General features: G+C 41.0%; 1 long non-coding RNA gene across 1 annotated transcript; it reads right to left on the bottom strand.

Moving 5' to 3' along the window:
* Positions 1-252: 252 nt before the first annotated feature.
* Positions 253-6,293, bottom strand: LOC122475003. Its single transcript, XR_006295068.1, has 2 exons — positions 6,231-6,293; positions 253-331 (listed from the first exon to the last, which is right to left on the bottom strand). It is a non-coding gene; the product is annotated as an uncharacterized LOC122475003 (long non-coding RNA).
* Positions 6,294-7,076: the final 783 nt, after the last annotated feature.

The following is a 7,076-nucleotide window of genomic DNA, read 5'->3' as shown; positions in this document are numbered from 1 at the left end:
TTTTATGGAGAAGGTGAGACAGTAAAATATATCTGGAGCTTATCAGGAAAGGATAGCAGTGGGAGGCTCCTCCTAAGGTTATAGGAAATCTGAGGCTTCGGAACGGACTAAAGTGCATGGAAACATTTGTGTGGGAAGTTCAGGAATGCGGTGTGCTGTTCCAACCGCTCGATGAGCCACTAATCTGATCCTCTAAAACTCCTTGCTCGTCGGAACATAAATTATACTATCGCAGATTAAAAACATGTTCACCTTGTGAAAAATAATTCGTGGCATGCAAGTTTGAAGTAGACATTTCTTTTTTCCTGATTTGGGTTGGCCAGCATCAAATCTAGGAACAAAATATGAAATAGAAAATACGGAGATGCTTATAATAATACGATGGACAAAGAGGGGCTACATCAGCATGCACAACCCACACTGGATTTTTTAATGGCCAGTGAGATGCTGTGATTGAAACTGTTCGAGAATTGTAGAATATCTCTTCTAAATACATTTATCTGAGGGCGCGCCTGGGTGGTTCAGTCCGTTAAATGTCTGGCTCTTGGTTTTGGCTCAGGTCAGGGATCTTGGGGTTTCATGAGTTCGAGCCCTGCGTGGGGCGTGTTGGGCTCTGCACTGGCAATGTGAAGCCTGCTTGGGATTTTGTCTCCTCTCTCTCTGACCCTCCCCCACATGCGCTGTCTCTCTCTCAAAATAAATAAATAAATGACCTTAAAAAAATAATTAAAAAATACATTTATTTTAATAGAGGCAGTTTTGGTCCATAAAGAAGGTAGAAATATCTTAAAGGTGGGTAACTTCATGAATCACAGTAGATAGATATTTTAGAAGGCAGTTTGACACTCTCTGTCTCTCTCTCTAACACACAACACTCACGCACAAACACACACTTATACACGCACACACACACACACACACACACACACACACACAATGAAAGACTTTGTCAACATTCATGATTAAGACCTTTCGAATATCCACTAGGTCCCTGGAAACGGAAGCCCTACTAAGGGTAAAGTTAGCTGTGTGTTACACACAGGGACTGTGCTGCTGACGGACATGAGTTCTGAGTAAGCATGAAAACAATGAACAATATATGAATCTGAAGAGTATGAAAACAAAAGCCTGATGAGTGTCAGAAATGTCAATTGAACAGATGGAGAAAAAAATGAACCCGCAGGGTGGGGAGGCAGAGGTGGCCACCAAAGGTGATGAAAACAGGAAACCCTCACTGGTGGCAAGGGTGGTTAGAATCATAATAACAGTGATCATCACTGTTACTATCCTTCCTCCTTCCTCCTCCGCTCGCCCTGCGATTGTCTAAATAAGCAACTAGAGTATGTTGAACATTCTGTAATACACTACAGAATTGTACTGTCCCTGCATCTCTCCTTAGGGGCACCCCTGCTCTAAAACTTAACGAACAGAAAGTAATTCTCCCTGGCAGAGAGAAGAGTTAAAGCAAGACTTTTCCTTTATCAGGAGTGGGAAGTCAGGACTGACGGACAACACAGAAAAGGTACAGCACTTCTCTCATCCTGAATCGTTAATACTTGAAGATCTGAAACACTTTGGCTTGATCCGAGGGTTTGTTTGTCATGGCTCTTAAACTCCTTAAGGTTGGGGACTTTGCGCTCCGTGTTTCCAACACCCCATGGCAAGCATAGGACTGTTAGTTTGAAGAGAAAAGGAAACATCCTTTGAATTCTCTGTTGATTCTCAGAGTTACTGGTAGGGCTGCAATAAAAATTACCAACGGACCTGTGTTTTGTTTTGTTTTGGTTTGTTTTTAGTGAAGTTTTAGATCACACATAATCTACGTATATTTCAAGTATGACTTCCTGCAATATCTTCAAACACTTCTAGCAGTGGAATCTGCTAATGCATTAACTATTAAGGCCAAGCCACAATTTATAAAACAGATTAAACTAGAATCACACTGGCCGATACAGGGCCAGAGAAAGGCAGGTCACCCTCCCTTCACCCCACACAGTGACCCTGAGCACCGTCCATGAGGCAGCACCCTTTCTTTGAAAATCATTGTTCTAATGTATCTATGTTACATATCATGAGCGTGTATATATCTGTAAAATAATGTATATATGCTACATATCATGAGCGGGATATATTTGTAAAATAAGTACAAATGATGGGTGGTTCAATAATAGTAACTATTCACCGTGTAAGGCAGTTGACATATCCATATCCTTGAGACAATCCATGTGTCTGTGTGTCTGTCTCTCTTTGACCCAGGCACCACCATCTCCAGAGAAACTGCTTTGCCCAAGGCCCTCAGTTTTCACCTGTTCATTGAGTAGACATGTCTCTCTCTCTCTCTCTCTCTCTCTCTCTCTCTCTCTCTCTCTCTTTACTTGATTAGATTCTTGACTTGTCCTTCTTTGCAGTTGAGGTGCAACTCACAAAACTAAGGTGCACAAACCTTAAGGGTATGATGCTCCATTATTTACCTATGGACATACTTGTGTAATTCCCACCTAGGTTAACAGAGAAAACAATTCAGCATCCCCAAATGTTCCCTCCAAGGGCATACCATCCCCAGAAGGCAACCATTCTTGTGACCTTTAATACAGAAGATCAATTTTGTCTATTTTTGAACCGTGTCTAATCCTAATCATATAGTATTAAGTTTTTGTGACTGGCTTCTCTCAGGGAGCATGCGAAACTCATCCACGTGCCGATCTGTGATAATTGGTTCACGAAAATGACTCTGACTTCTATTGTCCGAAGACCAAAATTTACCTGCCATATACCTTTTCCCTACCACCCCTCATCTCAGCTTGTATCCCCATTAGGATTCAGGCATGAAAAGGGTGTCAGGACTTTAAATTTCTCTACCCCAGTGATGCTAAGAGACTGGACAAAGGTCGTGCCCCTGGTTCTCAGGAGAGATAGGAATGGAGAAGTCTTGTCTCCCTGTCCAGTAGCCTCTCCATTACCTCACGCTCCTGTCTCTGTTCCTCTTCTCTCCTTCATTGCCACCACTTGTTTTTTGAGAAGCAGCAGGAAAGCTGTCCTCCCTAGTAGTCCCTGAGGAATGGGGCTTAAATTCTCTCTCACTTCTCCACCGTTGGTCTGAGCCCTGTATGGGTTTTTTCATCTCCACTTTCAAATTTGTACTCCTCTCCAATATCCTTAGAAAGCTGCCATTCCCTGTTCTTTTTTTTAAGTTTATTCATTTATATTTGAGAGAGAGAGAGAGAGAGAGAGAGAGAGAGAGAGAAGGAGAGAGAGAACACGTGCACATACATGCACAAGCAGGGGAGGGGCAGAGACAGAGGAAGAGAGAATCTGAAGCAGGCTCTGTCAGCACAGTCAGTCACGTGGGGCTGGAACCCATGAACTGTGGGATTGGGACCTGAGCTGAAGTCATATTATGCTTAACCAACTGAGCCACCCAGGCGCCCCCCTGTTCTTTTTGTTCCAAATTCCTACTACTACCTGCCTTTCATCCTACATTTTTATCTAGTCCCTGGTACTTTGAAATCTCCCTCCTGGTGCCTTACACTAACATTGCCAACACCATGCTGAGCACAGATACTTTTCCGGGTCTCTTTTCCAGTCTATGCTTTCTAGCTACCTGTTCTCAGATTTCTGAGACTTTTGATTTCCGTCTACAGGAAATATTGTTCTGTCTAACCACCCATAACTTTCCCATCTCATTGTAGCTTTTTCACTTTTCTCTGGATATGTGTTCTCTGTACCCCCTGTGGTTTGGTTCTTAATTCACATCATCTAGCTTATTGGTAAAATCATGAACACATCTGACAGCCTCAACAACCCAGGGTGAGTTATCTCAAATAAGCAGTGATATGATGGTGAACATTTATATAACATTCACTATGTGTTAAGCATGATTCTAAGCATGATTTTACACATATTAACTCATGTAATTGTCTCAGCAACCCTCTACAAGTAGGTACTGTCATTAATAATACTGCTTTATAGGTGAGGAAACTGAAGCAAAAAGAACTATCTCTCCTCAGATCACAGAACTGGTTAGGATTTGAATTTAGTGGGTCAGGCTCTGGAGCCTTTGATCTTAAATGCCTCCGAACCATGGAGACAATACAGGTGGAGAACACAGGCGCAAAAGGATGAAGTCAATTTAGGATAAAATTGGGATCAGTTTATAAGTCAAGATAAGGCTGGGATAAATTTTTGGGAAAAATTTCAAGAGACTTCTAGGATGGGCAACAATACAGCAGACATGGGATTTTAGTGTGGCAAAGCCATCTGCAAGGATGTGACAGGTGGATGAGGAGGAGAAGATTCCACAGGGCTCAGAAGTAGTTGCCTTCATGAATAGAATAAATGAAATTGAGCATTCAACCAGTGCTGTGAGGACAAATTGCTGATATGAACGTGAGACTCAACAGGAAAAAGGGATAATAATATTTGGGGTTAGTCAAGAACAATCACTTAGAAGAAGCTGGTTTTTATAGATTATGTAATGACAGCCTATATATTTTTTTAAATAAAAACGCTAGTTCCTTGCTTTCTATAAAATATCAAATTAGATTAATAAAGTGGGCAAAGTAATTGATTTGGCATAAATTAAATTGCACTTAATTTCTTCAAGAACATGGACAATATTTCATTATTTCTATGTCATCTATGGTGACTAGAGCAGCATTTCTGCATTTTCTATACCAGAATTGCTGTGTCCGTACGGAATTTACAGTGGGATTAAAATAGTGATGCATGGTTGCAACCTACTAGGACAATAACAGGTAGTCAATATTTATTAAATCTTACTATGTGTTAGGTCCTATGCTAAGTGCTTTATCACATTCAGTCATCAAAAAATTCTTGAATGGAATGTGCTATTCCCATTTTTAAATAAGGAAATCAAGACCCCTGACTGCAGTGTGGTTATGTAACAGGCTCACGGTGGCACAGTAAGTGGTGAGACCAGTGCTCAAACTCAATCTGCTTGATTCCAGAACAGACAGAAAAGTATGACCCAACATGCTAGAGAGAGACCAAGGGAGACAGAGACAGAGAATTGAAGATTTGTGCCTGTATATAGAAGCAACGTGAATTTATGTGATCCCAATGAAATGACAATTTAGAGCCAAGAAGTGCTTCATTCGTGATTCTCAGAGAATAATTCTGCTTTCACACACACACACACACACACACACACACACACCTCCAATTGTGAGGCGCAAGGGCTGCCTGAAAGGATCTTTGGTCAATGATTATCCACATAACAAGCCCGCTGGGAATGAATAATGCCACATACTTTGTCCTCTGTGCATTGCAGAGCACTTTCTCTTATTTCATCTCATGTTATCCTCACCATCATGAGATGTGGTACAGAGATCCTTGTGCAGAAACCTAGTCACAGGGAAGGGCTTATATTTCATATCTCACAGCAAGACAGTACCAGCAGGATTCTGCAGCCAAACCTGGATCTGCTGATCTTGAACACGGACCCAGGGCTTGCTCCTCAGTCTCCTTTCAGCTGACTCCTTTTCCTCACCACATGCCTCCAATATTTACTCAGCTCCATGCCTGACCTCAAGAAGGTGTATAGGAAATATAAACTGAAGGAAAACAAACTATTCTGCCTGAATAGGCCGGGGCCTTACAAAAAAGTAGTTGTGTTTTCCCACCTAAGAATGCCATCACTTTATTATGGTTGTGGGAATGCCATGAAGAAATTGTAGTCCTCTCCAAATGTAGTCCTCTCCAAATTCTCCTTTTGGACAAAAATGGACATGAGTTGCTGTTTTTGAAGTTGGTTCATTGTGCCTCTCTTAAAGGATCAAGCTTTTGGGGCATATGGGTGGTTCAAGTAGGTTAATCGTCTGACTTTGACTCAGGTCCTGATCTCACAGTTTGTGAGTTCGAGCCCCACATCGGGCTTGCTGCCGTCAGCCTGTCAGCCCAGAGCCCCCTTTGGATCCTCTGCCCTCCTCTCTCTGCCCCTCCTCTGCTTGCACTCTCCCAAAAATAAATAGATATTTTTCAAAAAATCAAGCTTTGGTATCAGACATACCCGAATCCCAGCCCTAACTTCAACATTTACAGTCAGTGGCCCCGGGCAAGTTATACTCAAATTCTCCGGGACTTTGTTGCCTCGTCTGTAAAAATTAACTAACAATATCTGCTTTTCAGGGTGGCTGTGACTACTGTATAAAGTCCGTAAGGTACCTGAAGTGGCACCCGAGACAATGTAAACTACATATAGCGGCTCTTACCCCATCAGCACCATCATCCACATTCTGTGTTTTATCGTAGGTAGCACATTATTTTTTACTATAAAGAAAGAAAAAAACCTGTCATTTCAACCATGTCTTGACATCGACTATAAGATGCCTCAAATTTGAGTAACATTAGAAATGTGAAAAAGGTTTCATCTCGGATCTATAAAATGCAGAATGTGTGTGTATGTGTGTGTGTTCAAAGATTGAAACTGCTGTCTGAATCAACTTTGAGAGTGGAACGTTTTAACAAAATTTCCCTCAAGAAAGTTTAAAACCATTCTCTGTTCAACCAAGTAAAATTCTTTCACCAGTGCAATGAAAACGTTTTGAAGTAGAGAACTATGTATGCTTCTCTAGTTAGTATATTTTTAAACTTACGAATGATGTTTTAATAATGTGTGTGTGTGTTCACAGATTTCTGTGATGGGCTAATAATGTATATTGCAAATACAAATAAACATTTCTGATATGTCATTTGAAGAAGTGAAATGTAGTTTTGTTTATAACCAGATAAATAAACTTGCAGATGTTTTCCTGTAAAAAGAAGTGTTATCTAGTGAATTTCAGGAACTTTATTGGAATGACAAAGTTCAAACTACTGCCAAAGCCAACACATGAGGTTTATATACACAGAGAGAAGAACAGATTTCACTGTGTTGATGAGATTTTTATTTCTTGGTTCCCGTTTTCCATTACTACTTGGTCAATGGCCATGAAGGATTCAGGGTGGTTTTGCTCAATAAATGTCTCAAGTCCCATATCCTTCCCTCCTAACTTTTTTCAAAACCAAGCACAAATCTTAACAAAGATTAAATTCCTAGAGAACCTAGCAAGTCACTA

This window comes from Prionailurus bengalensis, chromosome D4 (genome assembly GCF_016509475.1).
Source record: "Prionailurus bengalensis isolate Pbe53 chromosome D4, Fcat_Pben_1.1_paternal_pri, whole genome shotgun sequence".
NCBI classification, from domain to species: Eukaryota; Metazoa; Chordata; class Mammalia; order Carnivora; family Felidae; genus Prionailurus; species Prionailurus bengalensis.
The sequence above is the reverse complement of the archived record's forward strand: the minus strand, read 5'-3'. Positions and strand labels throughout refer to the sequence as shown.